We start from the raw sequence: 15,845 nt of genomic DNA, 5'->3' as shown, positions 1-15,845 counted from the left end.
GGAAGCTTCTCGTCCAGAGACCCGTATCCCTCTCGACAGTGTTCTCAGTGACTTTGAGCGACTCGGCGTCACTTTCCCCGCCTGTGAAAAGCCCGAAAGGAGCAGCCGCCACCTGCCCGGGGCCAAGGCAATAAAGCCACACCAAACTGCGAGTCTGAGCCCCGCAGGAAGGGGTGCAAAGCGGTGCCTTGAGCCTCTTCTCCCTGACTAGTTTCTGCTCGGGATCCGCAGGACGGACGCGGAGGAGGTGCTCTCCCAGGGTGGCGGCACTGGGACCGGGCACCCCGCGGGGTCGCGGATAGTGAGGGGGAGGGAGCAGTGACCCCGCGGCCTCGGCCCTCTCCGGGGGCGGGGCTCGGGCGCTGCTCCGCCCCCCGCGCCCTCTTTTCCCCTCCCCTCCCCCACGCCCTTTTCTACCGCCCCCGCAGTAGGAAAGGGAGCGGGAGTGGGGGGGAAGGAAAGTGCTGTTCTATGGAAAGGGGCGGAAGGAGGCGGAGGAAAAAAGAAAAAGGGAACAGAAACATGGCCGTCAGCTGTCGGGGCAGCAGTGCAGCGCGCAGCTCCTAGGCAACCCGCTGCCCGCACGGCCGGCCTCTGGTGAGCCGAGGCGCCAGCGCTAGCTCGCGCTCCCGGCCGTTACCCCTCGCTGCAGGAGGCGCCCCTGGAGACCTAGCCCCGGAGCCGGCGCAGGCGCAGACCAGGCGGCGGTGGCCGCGGGAGCCAGTCCCCCGCCCTGCTCTGCCGAGAGAGACCAGGCCCGAAGCCGGCGCTTTCATGCCCCAGGAAGGGGCTGTGCTCGGGTGGCGCTGAAGGAAGATCGGGCAGCAGGTGAGTGTGCGGCAGAGGACCTTTGGCGGAGGAACCCTGCGCCGCGCCTCGGGCCGGCCCGAGCTTCCGGGCCGGGAGGGCGCGGGGCAGGTAGCGACTCGGAGGGCTGGGTTCCGACGGCCGGCCTGCGGGGGGTCGCCCGGGAGGCGGAGAGTGGAGAGGGCTGGCATTCCTGGCCTAGTCTCTCTGCGGTTTGCGGGGGCGGGGAGTCCCCAGGATCCTGCGGGGTATGATGCGGGGAGAGGCCCCGCCGGGAAGGGCCTCCCCGCGCTACCGCCCGGGCTTCGGGGAGCCACTGCTGTGGAAGGAAGCGCGAGGGGTCTGGGCCCTGGGGACCGCCAAGGGGACCGCGCGTGGGTGGGGATGGGGGGAAGGGACGAGGACGAGGGTTCTCGAGGGCTTTGCGGCGGAGTGGGTGAAGAGCCGAGATCGGGGGTCTGGAGCGGGGTCTGGGGCCAGGGCGGGGGGAGAACTCGGGACCTGGGCAGGTGTCGCAGGTGAATTGAGGACATCTTCTCTGCCTTACCGTGGCGGATCCTCAGGGCTTCTTTGTTGGCGATGACTTTTAGGAAAGTGACTAAACACAAATAAAACCAACTAATGAGCCCCTAATGCTGACTCTTGTAAAGAGCTGTAACTTTTCTACATTGAAGATGCTATCATCTATCTGCCCTCCCATTCCCCCGGTTTTCTGCTTCATAGACTTTATCCTCCGAAAGATGGTGCCTCGTCAGGATAAATAAATGAGCCAAGCTTTAAACAATGCCCCCCCCCCCCCCCATTACCTGTTTGTTTAACACCGGCAAATTTAGGTCAGTTACCGAAGTTACTTGTGCAAATGTGAGGAAGAGAGTCATCTCCAGTAATAAGCCCTCAGCTGTCTGTGTGTTTTGCTTCTGAGAAATTGTCAAGCCTTGTAGTTGGGTAATTGATTTACTGAACCATCTTAATTGTGTGCGAACTCAAGTTAAGAAGTTCTCGCTAGACCCTAATTTAAGGTAGGGGTAGGTTTTCCCTTCCGGGAAGGGTGTGGTAAGGAGAGAATGTTAGTGCTAAGGCGCTAAGTTTTCAATAAATGTTACATTTGAGGTGATCATGTGTATTAAGCTTTCCGAAATTAAGAGAATTGTATGATTTTTATGTGTACACGTGACACGAGCAAAACTGAAGGAAGGAAAACTTCATCTCAGCACTGAAGGATACCTATTCTTTTATCAGTATTACCATGACAAAAAAAAACCCGTCGCTTTTATTTTATGCCCTGTATTACTGTTGAAAATTTGATAAACTGCTTCTTGGTGTGAAACTGGAATTCAAAAATGAACTTAGATTTGTATTCATGAGGTTAATCTGCTTCTCCTTTAAATTTGCTTTGACTCGTTTTTCTAGTAATGTCAAACTCGATCCACACTTTCCCCTCATTGGTGTCTCCTGTGGCCATTTTGCCTAATAGTTGATTAGGATTATATTATTTACCGGTAATGTGGCAGTTCACTTTGTCCGTAGTACCTCACTTACTGTACTACTGTTTAGACTTGCATGATGGAAAAGCTATGATGTTAGAAATTTTGAAGTTGTAAGGTTGGAGTCATTTACTCGTGTGTAATTTGTAAATGAATGCATTATGTTGTTGAGAGTAAATATAGTATTTTGTAGTTTAAACTTGAGCTTTCAGCTGGGGAAATTGGCAGTAGAGTTGGTGTGTGGAGACTGATTTTAAAACGCAACATGTTTTAAATTACAAGGGACTGCAGTGGTGTGTGTAAGATGTAACAATTCGTAGTGCCAGATTTGGAAGGTTATTTGGTTGAGGCAGCTCTGTAAGGAAACATGTTAAGTATCTGCAATAAAAGCTGGTTTGTAGCGATAGACAAGGGATTTTGCGTAGTAAATAATAACCCAAGGAGGCACCTTTCCTCTGTCAGTTGAGACCAAAACATTTCATGTTTTCATTGGAGTTTCCTGCTAAGACAGATACTGATTTTGCATTGCATTTGCTGCTCAGTTTGAAAGTTAGGTTTCAGTCTTATTCTTGCAACTTAAATACAGGTTGTAAAGTAAAAAGGAAAGCTGCTGAGTTAGGGGGCAGATTGTCTCATTTCGTCTTTTTGATTTGCAGATGGAATTTGTTTTAATTTGTATTTCCAATATAATCTATCATCTGAAACTCAGATATTAAAGGTAAATAAGCTTTTATAGTATATGAATTAAAATTTTGACTTCTGTGTGCTGGTACCACAAGTTGTACCTCCTCTTTAAAATCGTTAGTTTGACATACTTGCAGTAATAGGACACCTTGTTGGAACTGGAGAATCATTTGAAAGAATTAAAACTTGGGGAATGAGTTTGTATAGTATAGCTGGTATAAAATGGTAAGTCTGTGGCATCAGATTGTAGGAAATTCCAAAATCCAGTAACTTCATATTTGAAATTTAAAACTTAAATTTTAGTTAATAGATTTATTTAGTGTTATTTGTGGGGGGAAATTAGGTACTTTTTAAACTTAAAATTTTTTCTAAATTTATGTCAGTATGTAATACATACGAGTAAGTAAATGTAATAGAATTCTCTTTGTGTGGTATTTGAAAACTAACATGGTGCTACATATTGCTATATTTTATGGTTTTGTATAGTAGTAGTCCAAAGTTTACTATCACAGTTTATTTAACCAGTATTCTGTCTTTTTAATATTTTAGTAATTTCACGTTTTCAGTCATAATGCTATAATGAAATCTTTTTGCTAGTATGATGGTCCAACCCACATTAAACTTTTGAAAATGTAGTCATTCTTGTACTGCTTCCTTTGCAGTGGATCATGAGGGCTCTCACAATACAGTATTTGAGGAATGAAAGCAAGGTGAAAACTGTGGATGTGCATCTGGGACTTGAATTCATTGGGTACAGATCAAAATATAATTCGTCTCTGTTACTGATTTGCTGCAAGTTTCTGTAATAATTCTGTTTTATTTTTCAATATAATAAAATTCTTAACTCTCATAGTAATATTTGGGGCATAAATATTTCTAACTGGACCTCATTTCAGCCAAATTTAATATTTGCAAATACATATTTATAATCATTTGACTTACAGAATAGTTATTTTATGTTTTTTTTTAAATATTTAAAATATTTTAAAGGATTCTTTGACTCTCATTTGTCAAATGTGTGGTTCCTTTGTCTCTTAATTTAGGGATGCTTAGATTCTGAAAGCATAAATGTTAGGAATCTCTGTTTAATTGTAGAAACAAGTCTCTATTAAATAGGTACTATGCTATCTGCCGGAGAAGGCAATGGCACCCCACTCCAGTACTCTTGCCTGGAGGATCCCATGGATCGAGGAGCCTGGTAGGCTGCAGTCCATGGGGTCGCACAGAGTCGGACACGACTGAGCGACTTCACTTTCACTTTTCACTTTCATGCATTGGAGAAGGAAATGGCAACCCACTCCAGTGTTCTTGCCTGGGGAATCCCAGGGACGGGGGAGCCTGGTGGGCTGCCGTCTATGGGGTCGCACAGAGTCGGACACAACTGAAGCGACTTAGCAGCAGCATGCTATCTGCTAGGGAAAAAAAGATGAATAACATACAGTCTGCCTGTTAAAGTCTAGCAGGATAAACATGCTAGTCTTGTAGACAAGCATCCACATCATGACAAACCTAGAATAGAGGAAACGGTGCTGTTGTAGCAGAAAGAAATACCTAGGTGTTTTGGGTGTGGATTAAATATAGTTTACATAGAAGACATTTGACTTAAAACTCAAAGATGTGAAAGGCACAAAGTAGTGAGAGAATGTGATGGGCTTTATTAAAATGTAAGTAATTTAGTCTTGGGGCACAGGTAATTTTGAAGGGAAGTGGGGAGTAAGCTAGAGGGGTAAATAGGAACTATGTCATGAAGAATCTTAAAAGTCAGATAGGAAATTAAGACCATAGACACTGTAGGGAACAGGGAGTCATTTAATGATTTTAAGGTGTTCAGTATCTGGGTCAATAGTGAAGGATGCATTGGGAAAGCAGCTTGAGTGAGACTGCACGTTCAGCAGCTGGAAGATCTTGCAGGCATCTGCGTGAGAATTGAGAACAGCAGTGGTACGGATGAAAGAAAGTGAGTAGAACTGAAAACTGTGCAGACATTTTCCTCTGCTTGAAAAGCCCTACCTCTGTCCTTGCCTACTGGGCACCTGTCACACCAGCCTACTTTTAGATTCCTCCCCTCAGAGCCTTTGTGTGTACTATTCCATTTACCTGTTACCTTTCTGAGAGGTCTTTTCCATTTCTTTTCTTTTCTTTCTATTTGGCCATGCAGCATGGCTTGTGGGATATTAGTTCCCTGATCAGGCATTGAATCCGGGCTCACGGCAGTGAAAGCGCTCAATCTTAACCACTGGATTGCCAGGGCATTCTCCTGAGAGGTCTTTTCTGATTACACTGTCTAGTTAGATCAAGAGAGATCAGTTATTATCTTAGCATCTTGTTATTTTATTCTGTAGAGTTTAATTTTTCTTCCTTCCTCTCCTCCCTCCCTTGCTTCATATTAGTGCCTCTTACTAGTTTGGAGGTTATGTGCAATCTGATTCCTTTCTATTTTTTTTTTTTTTTTAACTGTGGGTCTGTTTCTCGTCTTTTCTGTTCCTTTGGTCTAAATGTCTATCCTTATGCCAATATTGTATTGTCTTCATTGCTGTTTCTTCGTAGCAAATCTTGCAATCAGTTAGTATTTATTTTTTACCTTTTTTTTTTCTTATCAAAACTGTTTTGGTTACTTTATATCCTTAGCATTTTCTTGTAAGTTGTAGAATAAACTTGTCACTTTCTACAAAAAGCCCTGATGGGAGAATTGACATCTCATTAATAGTCTTCTGGTACTTTAATATGGCATAACTTTTCTTTATTTAAATAGCTTTAGTTTGTTTTTTTTTTTCCAGTGTTTTATGATTTTCATTTTATAGGTCATGCTCATATTTTGTTCAATTTATCCCCAGGTATTTCTTGTTTTTTGATACTATTGTCAATGATACTGTATTTTAAAATTTCTTTTTCCAATTGTTTGATAGTATATAAAAATGCAATACAAAGTTAACTTTGTAGTCTTGTCTTACTAAATTAGCTTAGAATTTTTTTTTAAATTTATTTTTGGCTACGCTGGGTCTTTGTCGCTTTGCGGGGGCTTTTCTCTAATTGTTGTGAGTGGGGGCTGCTGTTCATTGTGTGGTGGCTTCTCTTGTTGCGGAACACAGGCTCTAGGCACATGGGCTTCGGTAGTTGGCAGCACACAGGCTCAGTAGTTGTAGCTTGATGACCCTAGCGTGCACAGGCTTCAGTAGCTGTCACGCACGTGCCAACTGAGTTGCTCTGAGGCAGGTGGAATCATCCTGGATGAGGGATTGAACCCATGTCCCGTACATTGGCAGGCAGATTCTCATCCATTGCATTAGCAGGGAAGTCTGTAAATTAACTTTTCAGTTCTAGTAGCTTTTGTGTATATTCCTTAGGATTTTCTTTTCTTAAAATAATATTATATATTAAATTTTTGGCTGTGCTGGGTCTTCGTTGTTGCACGGGCTTTTCTCGCGTTGCAGAGAGTGGGGGCTACTCTTTGTTGCAGTGCGGGGACTTCTCATTGTGGTGGCTTCTCTTGTTGTGGAGCAGGGGCTCTCGGGCATGCAGGTTTCAGTAGTTTCAGTTCCCAGGCTCTAGAGCATAGGCTCAATAGTTATGGTGCACAGGCTTAGTTGCTCCGTGGCATGTGGGATCTTCCTGGATCAGGGATCGAACCTGTGTCTCCTGCATTGGCAGGCAGATTCTTTACCACTGAGCCACCAGGGAAGCCCCCTTAGGATTTTCTTAGTACAGAATCATAATATCTGCAGAGAAAACCAGTTTTGCTTCTTCATTTCCAATCAGTATTCCTTTAGTTTTTTCTTGCCTTATTGCACTGGCTAGATTAGTGATTTAACTTATATGCAGAGTACATCATGAGAAACGCTGGTCTGGAAGAAGCACAAGCTGGAATCAAGATTGCTGGGAGAAATATCAATAACCTCAGATATGCAGATGACTCCACCCTTATGGCAGAAAGTGAAGAGGAACTAAAAAGCCTCTTGATGAAAGTGAAAGTGGAGAGTGAAAAAGTTGGCTTAAAGCTCAACATTCAGAAAACAAAGATCATGGCATCCGGTCCCATCACTTCATGGGAAATAGATGGAGAAACAGTGGAAACGGTGTCAGACTTTATTTTTCTGGGCTCCAGAATCACTACAGATGGTGACTGCAGCCATGAAATTAAAAGACGCTTACTCCTTGGAAGGAAAGTTATGACCAACCTAGACAGCATATTCAAAAGCAGAGATATTACTTTGCCAACAAAGGTCCATCTAGTCAAGGCTCTGGTTTTTCCTGTGGTCATGTATGGATGTGAGAGTTGGACTGTGAAGAAGGCTGAGCACCGAAGAATTGATGCTTTTGAACTGTGGTGTTGGAGAAAGACTCTTGAGAGTCCCTTGGACTGCAAGGAGATCCAACCAGTCCATTCTGAAGGAGATCAGCCCTGGGATTTCTTTGGAAGGAATGATGCTAAAGCTGAAACTCCAGTACTTTGGCCACCTCATGTGAAGAGTTGACTCATTGGAAAAGACTCTGATGCTGGGAGGGATTAGGGGCAGGAGGAGAAGGGGACGACAGAGGATGAGATGTGGCTGGATGGCATCACTGACTCGATGGACGTGACTCTGAGTGAACTCCGGGAGTTGGTGATGGACAGGGAGGTCTGGCGTGCTGTGATTCATGGGGTTGCAAAGAGTTTGACCCGACTGAGCGACTGAACTGAACTGAACTGAGATTAGTGATGTTCACTAGAAATAATGTAAGCCATGAGTGTAATTTTAAGTTTTCTAGTAGCTCCACACTAAGAAGTAACAAAAACTGTCATTAAATTTAATAACATTTTTTATTCCACCGTGTCCAGAATGTTAACATGTGTAGTAGTTTCCCTAGAGTAGCCATAACAAATAACCACAAACCATGTGATTTAATTAGCAGGTTTATTCTTTCACAGTTTTGGAAAATCTTAAGTGTAAAATCGAGGTGTTGGCAGGAACATACTCCCTCTCAAGACTCAAGAAAGAATCCTTCCTTGCCTTTTCCTACTTTGGTGGTGGTTGGCAAGTTATAGATATCAGACTGTTTGGATTTTCTCTTCTCACGTCAATTTTGTAATTTGTGTCTTTAAAAAATTGTCCTTTTCATCTGTGTTATTGAATTTATTGGCATGAAAGTGCTTATAACTTTCTCTTGTTATTTTTTAAATGTCTAATGATGTGCTTTCATTGTAATGATCATTTCTCACTGGTAATTTCTGCTTCCTGATTTTTTCCTGATTTAGAGGCATGATATCTATTGCTTGTCCATTTTCAATTTTATTGATTTCTCCTCTTTTTATTTTTTCATCTACATACTCTTGATTTAATTTGCTTTTTTTCCCCTAGCATCCTAAGGTGGACTCTTAGATTACTGATTGAAAAACTTTCCTCTTTTCTAATTAGTAAAATAGGTAAAATTTAGAAAAATTTTCTATTTTATTTTTATATAAAATTTTTATTCATTTATTTACTATTTTTTGCTCTGCTGGGTCTTTATTGCTGTGCATGGGTTTTCTCTAGCTTTGACAAGTGGGGGCTATCCTGTAGTTCGGTGCACAGGCTTCTCATCGCAGTGGCTTCTCTTGTGGAGCTGGAGCTCTAGGGTTTGGGAGATTCTGTAGTGGCAGCTCACGGGCTCTAGAGTGCAGGCTCAGTGGTTGTGGCACACCGGGCTTAGTTCCCCTGTGACTTGTGAAATCTTCCCGAATCAGAGATGGAACCCATGTCCCCTGCATTGGCAGGTGGATTTTTAACCATTGGACCACCCGAGAAGTCCAAGAATTTCCTTTTAAACACTGCTTCAGCTGCATCTCACAAATTGATTTCTGTTATTTTCATTTGGGCTTCCCAGGTGGCGCTAGCGGTAAAGAATCTGCCTGCCAGTTCAGGAGACACAAGAGACGTGGGTTCAATCCCTGGATTGGGAAGAGCTCCTGGAGTAGGAAATGGAGGAAATGGAGGAATGGGGGGGGTACCCATTCCAGTATTCTTGCCTGGAAAATAGCATAGGCAGATAACCTGGCGGGCTACAGTCTATGCAGCTGCAAAGAGTCAAACACAGCAAAGAGCTGAACACACATACATTTTCATTTAGTTCAAATATTTTCTAATTTCTCTTACAGTTTTTTTGATTCATTGATTTATTGATGATGTAAAAGAGTGTTGTTTAGTTTTGAAATTTAATTTCATGTTCTGTGTGTTTTATATGTGCTTCCCCGGTGGCTCAGCGGCAAAGAACCTGCCCGCAATGCAGGAGATTTGGGTTCAGTTCCTGGGTCAGGAAGACCCCTGGAGGAGGAAATGGCAACCCACCTCAGTGTCCTCTCCTGGAAGTTTCATGGACAGAGGAGCTACAGTCCATTAGGTCACAAAGAGTTGGACACGACTGAGCAATGACAGTGACTCTGTATGTTTGATTATATTGTCAAATTTATCCAGGTTTGTTTTATGGACCAGCATATGGTTTATCTTAGTGAATGTTTTGTATGTACTTGAAACAATTTTGGATTTTGCTGTTGTTGGAGTATTCTATAAATAACTAATTCTGTGAAGTTAGTTGATGCTGCTGCTGCTAAGTCGCTTCAGTCGTGTCCAACTCTGTGCAACCGCATAGACGGCAGCCTACCAGGCTCCCCGTCCCTGGGATTCTCCAGGCAACAACTCTGGAGTGGGTTGCCATTTCCTTCTCCAATGCATGAAAGTGAGAAGTGAAAGTGAAGTCGTTCAGTCATGTCTGACTTGGCAACCCCATGGACTGCAACCTACCAGGCTCCTCCGCCCATGGGATTTTCCAGGCAAGAGTACTGGAGTGTGGTGCCATTGCCTTCTCCGAAGTTAGTTGATAGTGTTCTTCAAATTTAAGTATCCTTCTGATTTTCTGTGTACCTGTTGTATGAATTACTGAATGAGAGTGTTGAATCCTCTTTAATTATGAATCTGTTTATTTTTTCTTTAATTTCTGTTAGTTCTTGCTCCATGTACTTTAATGCTCTCTTGTGAGACATGTACATGTTTAGGATTCTTATGTCTTAATGATTTAACTTTTAGTGTTATTATGAAATGTTTATTTTTATCTCTGCTCCCAAGTCTGCCTGTTATTAGTATGGCCACTCTGGCTTTCTTGTGATTAAAATGTACATGATATATATTTTTGCATCCTTGAAAAAATACTTTATTTTTAAGAACAGTTTTACATTTACAGAGAGTTCTCTATATCCCAGACCCAGTTTCTTAACATCTTATACTTGTATATTGTATTTGTTACAATTAAATGAACCAGTATTGATACAGTATTATTAACTAAAGTCTCTAGTTTATTCAGATTTCCCCAGTTTTTAACTAAAGTCCTTTTTTCTGTTCGAGAATCCCGCCCAAATACAACTTTATTAGATTTCGTTGTGTCTCCAGACTACTTTTGAGTGTAGCAGTTTCTTAGATTTTCCTTGTTGTTGATGACTATGACAAATTTGCCAAGTACCAGCCAAACATTTTGTAGGATGTCCCTCTATTGGAATTGTTCTGATTGTTTTTTTCAAGGTTAGATTGAGGTTATATGTTTTTGTGAGGAAGGTTGCAGAGATGAAGCCCCATTACAACATCTCAAGAGTACACATTATCAACATGACTTCTTTCATTTGTTTATTTGGCTGTGCTGGTCTTAATTGTAGCACATGGGACTTTGGTCTTCACTGCGGCGTACATCGTCTTTCAGTTGCGGCACGCGAACTCTTAGTTGCTGCATGAGGAATCTAGTTTCCTGACCAGCGACTGAACCTGGGCCCCTGCATTGGGAGCATGGAGTCTCTCTCAGCCACTGGACCATCCAGGAAGCGCCTTGACGTGTGGTTTTGATGTTGGTCATGACTACTTGGCTGATGCAGTGTTTGTCATGTTCTCCACTGTAAAGTTACTCTCTTCCCCACTTCCATTCTGTACTCTTTGAAGAAGTCACTAAGCTCCTCCCACACATAAGGAGTAGGGGATTACACACTCTTTGAGGACAAGAGTATTTGCTCGAGTTTTTTAGAATTTTTTGCATTGAGAGAGTGGTCTCTTTTCCTTCATTGATTTATTCATACCAATTTGTATCAGGATGGACTTACAGATACTTATTTTATACTTCGAGTTATAATGCAGTCTTACCTTATTTGCTCAATTATTCTGACCTTAGCAATTGGGAGCTGTCTTAGTTGACTTTAGTTGACTCCTGTGCTCCTTTGACACACAGCCTTAAGTGTGGGTTTGCTGTTGGTCTTGTCTGTTTGTATGTTTGTTAATTCTGGCGCTAAAAGAATGCTCCAGGTTCATTTATTTTTCCACTTTGTTTTTTAAAATTTTTTCTCAATTTTCAAATGAAATATAATTGATTTGTAGTATTGTATTAGTTCTCGGTGTAGAGCAAAATGATTCAGTAGTGTATATGTGTGTATACACTGTATACATACATATATATATATATATTCTTTTTCAGATTCTTTTTTCTTTTATAGGTTTTTACAAAATATTGATTATAGTTCCCTGTGCTATACAGTAGATCCTTGTTGGTTATCTGTTTTATATATTGTATATAAAGTCCTTATTTTGTATTTAGTAATGTATATTGGGGCTTCCCTCGTAGCTCAGATGGTAAAGAATCTGCTGCAGTATGGGAGACTTGTGTTTGATCCCTGGGTCAGGAATAGCCCCTGGAGAAGGGAATGGCTACCCACTCCAATATTCTTGCCTAAAGAATTCCATGGACAGAGGAGCCCTGGTGAGTTACAGTCCATGGGGTTGCAAAGAACCAGACACAACTGAGTGACTAACACTTCATTTCACTTGAATTCAGTGTATATGTGCTACTTCCAAACTCCTAATGTATCCCTCCACCCCCTCTACCACCTTTGGTAACCGTAAGTTTATTTTCTAAGTCTGTGCAGGCTCATTCTGTGTAGAGGTTTCCTCTGCTTTATGAAAGTAGAGTGTTCCTATGAAACCTTTCATAAACCAGTACGGTGTAAAACAAACAGTTACCTTAGGACACATCTTGCTAACGGTTGTGCACAATAAATTTAGATGAAGCACAGATGCTTTTAGACACAGTTCAAAGCTACGTCAGCTTGATGCTGATAGGCTGAGTGTAGTTACTGGGGAGGGAGTTTGTTTAGGCTTTTCTCCCTCCTCTGCTTGGGGCTTGCTGCCTTTAAAACTGCTTGCTGCAAAACAAATGCCATCCTATTTTTGCTTTTCACCTCTTTCCATAAAAGTGTGTGTGTGTTTTTTTTTCAGATTTCCTTTGGATTAGCAAAAACCAGGTGCTTATATAGGTCTTTTGTAAAAGTGAAGTGGCATGAAGCAAACTTTTGAAAAGCAAGGGATACCTGTATTTCCTGTTCCAATCCTATAATCATTTCTTCAAGAAGCCTTGGCTCCTTCTATTGGAAAATAGCGTTAAAAATCAAGATCTAGGTGCTAGGTATGCCGATTGCCGTGGGGTGTCCTTACTTCTAGGTCTTCTTAGTTGATTGAGCAAGGAAATACACTTGTGTATATTAACCTATTATATACCTATGTCTGTAACTCTACCTATATGTCACAATCTGTATTTATATTAAACTAAATGAGTTCATAGTGAGCTCCAACTTTAGTCCATTATTACATGGATACTTCCCCCCTTGTCTCTCTGTAAATTTCTACTTAGTGAAAAAATGTGGCTCCCACCATCTGTCATCCATTTATTGTTCAGTACCAGTAATTGTTCAGTACCAGTATACATGCATAACAGTATCAGAACTGTTAACTCATAGCCCTGTGTGAAACCGTTTTTATCAGCTAGAGTGCCTGTTTGCAGTTCCTGTTGCTTTTAAAGACTGTACTCATTTCTAAAGTTACTTCGGCTAGCATCTTGCCCTCCACACCCCACAACCCTAACCCCTTCAGTGAAATTGTTTGATACATTTTTAATGTTCTCATGACCTACTCCATATTCCTTTAGGGTATCCCATGATGTCCTCACTGGATTTAATAATTTTGCATACATTAAAATTCACTCTCTATGCTCTAAAGTTCTGTGAATTTTGACAAATGCTTAATGTCAGTATTTGCCATTACTGTATCAGATTGAATAGTTTTACATCTGTGAGAATCCCACACTTCAACTCTTCAACCCTCTTTGCCAAAACCCCACAGCCCTGGAAACCGCTGATCTCTTTACTGTTTCTGTAGTTTTGACTTTTCCAGAATGTCATGTAAAAAGGATCATATTAAAAAAAGCCTTTTCAGACTGGCTTCTTTCGCTTTGCAATATGCATTTAAGGTTCCTCCAAGTTTTTTTATGGCTTGATAGCTCATTTATCACTGAATGTATTAGGTTTTTGTTTGATTTGTTTTTTAATCTATTCACCTATTGAAGGACTTTTTCTTTGCTTCCAGTTTTTGGTGATTATGACTAAAGCTGCTGTCAACATTGTATGTAGGTTTTATATGGATGTATGTTTTCAAATCAGTTGCTTAAGTACCTAGGAGTGTGATTGCTGGTACAATCACACTCCTTACAAGGATGTAAGCTTATGTCTAGCTTTGTAAGAAACTGTTAAACTGTCTTTCAGAGTGGCTGTTCCATTTTACTTTCCCATGAGCAATGATTGGAAGTTTCTCTTCGACATCCTTTTCAGGATTCAGTATTGTCAATTTTTAAAAAATAGTTAGCCATTTAAATGAAACTGAAAGTGAAAGTCGCTTAGTCATGTCTGACTCTTTGTGACTCCATGGACTGTAGCCTGCCAGGCTCCTTTGTCCATGGAATTATTCAGGCAAGAATACTTTAATGGGTAGCCTTTCCCTTCTCCTAGGGATCTTCCCAACCCAGGGATTGAACCCAGGTCTCTTTCATTGCAGGCGGTCTCTTTACTGTCTGAGCCACTAGGGAAGCCCATTTTAATAGGTCTGTATTATTGCATCTCATTATTTCAGCTTGCATTTCTCTAGTGACTAAATAGGTTGAGCATTTTTTCATATACATATTTGCCATGTATATATATTCTTTGATAATGTGTATGTGCCAGTCTTTCACCCATTTCCTAATTGGATTGTCTGTTTTCTTATTGTTTAGTTCTCTGTGATTTTGCTGTATTTTGGATATTAGCTCTTTATCAGATATGTCTTTTGCAAATATTTTATCTCACTCTGTGGCTTGTCTTTTCATTCTTTTTGTCTTTAGCTGAGCACAGGTTTTTAGTAAAGTCTACCTTGTCTGTTTTTCTTGGATTGTGCTTTTGGTGTTGTATCTAAAAATTCATTGCCAAACCAGAGATCGCATAGAGATTTCTGCCTGTATTTTCTTCTACAAGTGTTATAGTATTGCATTTTATATTTGGTCTGTGATTCATTTCGAATTATTCTTATAGAAAGTATAAGGTCTCAGTCTTGTTGCATATGGAAATCTAACTTTTCCACTTGTACTTGTTGAAGCTGTCTTTTCTCCTTTGAATTGTCTTTGCTCCTTTGTCCAGTCAGTCATTTTTTTAATGGTATTTTTAATGCATTTGTGTCTTTGTATTTAAAGCCTATTTCCTGTAGATAGCTTAGAGTTGAGTCTTACATTTTTTATATCTGGTCTAATAATTTCTGCCTTAATTTAGGAGTGTTTAGACCACTTGATAATTTGCTTTTCAAAGTAGGCTTTATTGAGATATACACCATAAAATTCATCTATTTAAAAGGTTCAATTCAGTTGTTCTTAGAATATTTAGAGTTTTACAGCCATTGGCATAATCTTATTTCGAGCATTTTCATCATGTTAGAAAGAAATCTTTGTCCATTCATGATCACTATCCAGCCCTCATCTCTCCCACCCCAGCCCTAGGCAGCCACTAATCTATTTTTTGTCTCTGTAGTTTTGCCTATTCTGAACATTTTGTATAAATAAAGTCATATAGTATTTGATTTCTTATGACTGGCTTCATTACAGGGTAATATTTTTGAGGTTCATGTTGTTATATATATATCGGTATTTCCTTAAAAATAAATTGTGGTGAGACTTTCCTGGTGATCCAGGGGCTAAGACTCCAGGTTCCCAGTACAGAAGGCTCAGGTTCAATCCCTGGTCAGGGAACTAGATCCCATGTGCCACAACTGAAAAAAAAGATCCTGGGCCCCACAGCTAAAGATTCTGCATGTCACAGGGAAGAGCAGAGATCCTGAGTGCCACAACCAAGACTTGACGCGGCCAAATAAGTAAATAAATAAGTAACAATATTTTCTTAGAAGTTATTTAAAAATTGTGTCATAACTCCTATAATGTAAAATTCATCATATTAACAACTTAAAAATCTATTAATACAATGCAGTGACATTTACTACATTCTCAATGACATGCAGCTGTTTTCACTGTCTAGTTCCAGAATGTTTTTTATCACTCTGAAAGGAAACCCTTTTTCCTTTAAGCAGTCACTCCCCATTCCCTTTCCCCCTCCCTCCTCTTGCTGACAACCACTAGTCTTGCTTTCTCTGTAGATTTGCTTGTTCTGGATATTTATTGTAAATGGAATAGTACAATGTGTGATTTCCATGTCTGGGCTTCTTTCATTTAGCATAATGCCTTCTAGATTAATCCACATCATAGCATGAATCAGTAGTACTTCATTCCTTGTATGGCTGAATAGTACTCCATTACGTGGAAATGCCACATCATGACTTGATGGACATTTGGGTTGTTTCTACATTTTGGCTATTTTGAGTAGTGTTGCGATGAATATTTGTATCCAAGTTTTTATATGGGCTTTTTTTCAGATTTATTTGTATTTTTTGAAATTGAGGTATAAATGATGTCTAAGTTTCAGATGTACAGTGTAGTGATTCACAATTTTTAAAAGTTATCCTCCACTTATAAAATACTGGCTAC

At 40.9% G+C, this 15,845-nt stretch overlaps 1 protein-coding gene across 3 annotated transcripts in view; it reads left to right on the top strand.

Annotated features, from left to right (window-relative positions):
- Positions 1-741: 741 nt before the first annotated feature.
- The window catches only part of DENND4C (DENN domain containing 4C), a 117,521-nt gene continuing 102,417 nt past the window's right edge, over positions 742-15,845 (top strand). For 2 of the 3 annotated variants that reach the window (XM_061425199.1, XM_061425202.1), the window contains exon 1: positions 745-828. The gene's annotated coding sequence lies outside the window, so the exon portion shown is untranslated. Of the gene's footprint in view, positions 829-15,845 lie in introns of all 3 variants that reach the window. The other variant, XM_061425200.1, reaches the window with a different exon arrangement.

The sequence above is a fragment of the Bos javanicus genome, chromosome 8, assembly GCF_032452875.1.
Source record: "Bos javanicus breed banteng chromosome 8, ARS-OSU_banteng_1.0, whole genome shotgun sequence".
NCBI lineage: Eukaryota > Metazoa > Chordata > Mammalia > Artiodactyla > Bovidae > Bos > Bos javanicus.
The sequence above is the reverse complement of the archived record's forward strand: the minus strand, read 5'-3'. Positions and strand labels throughout refer to the sequence as shown.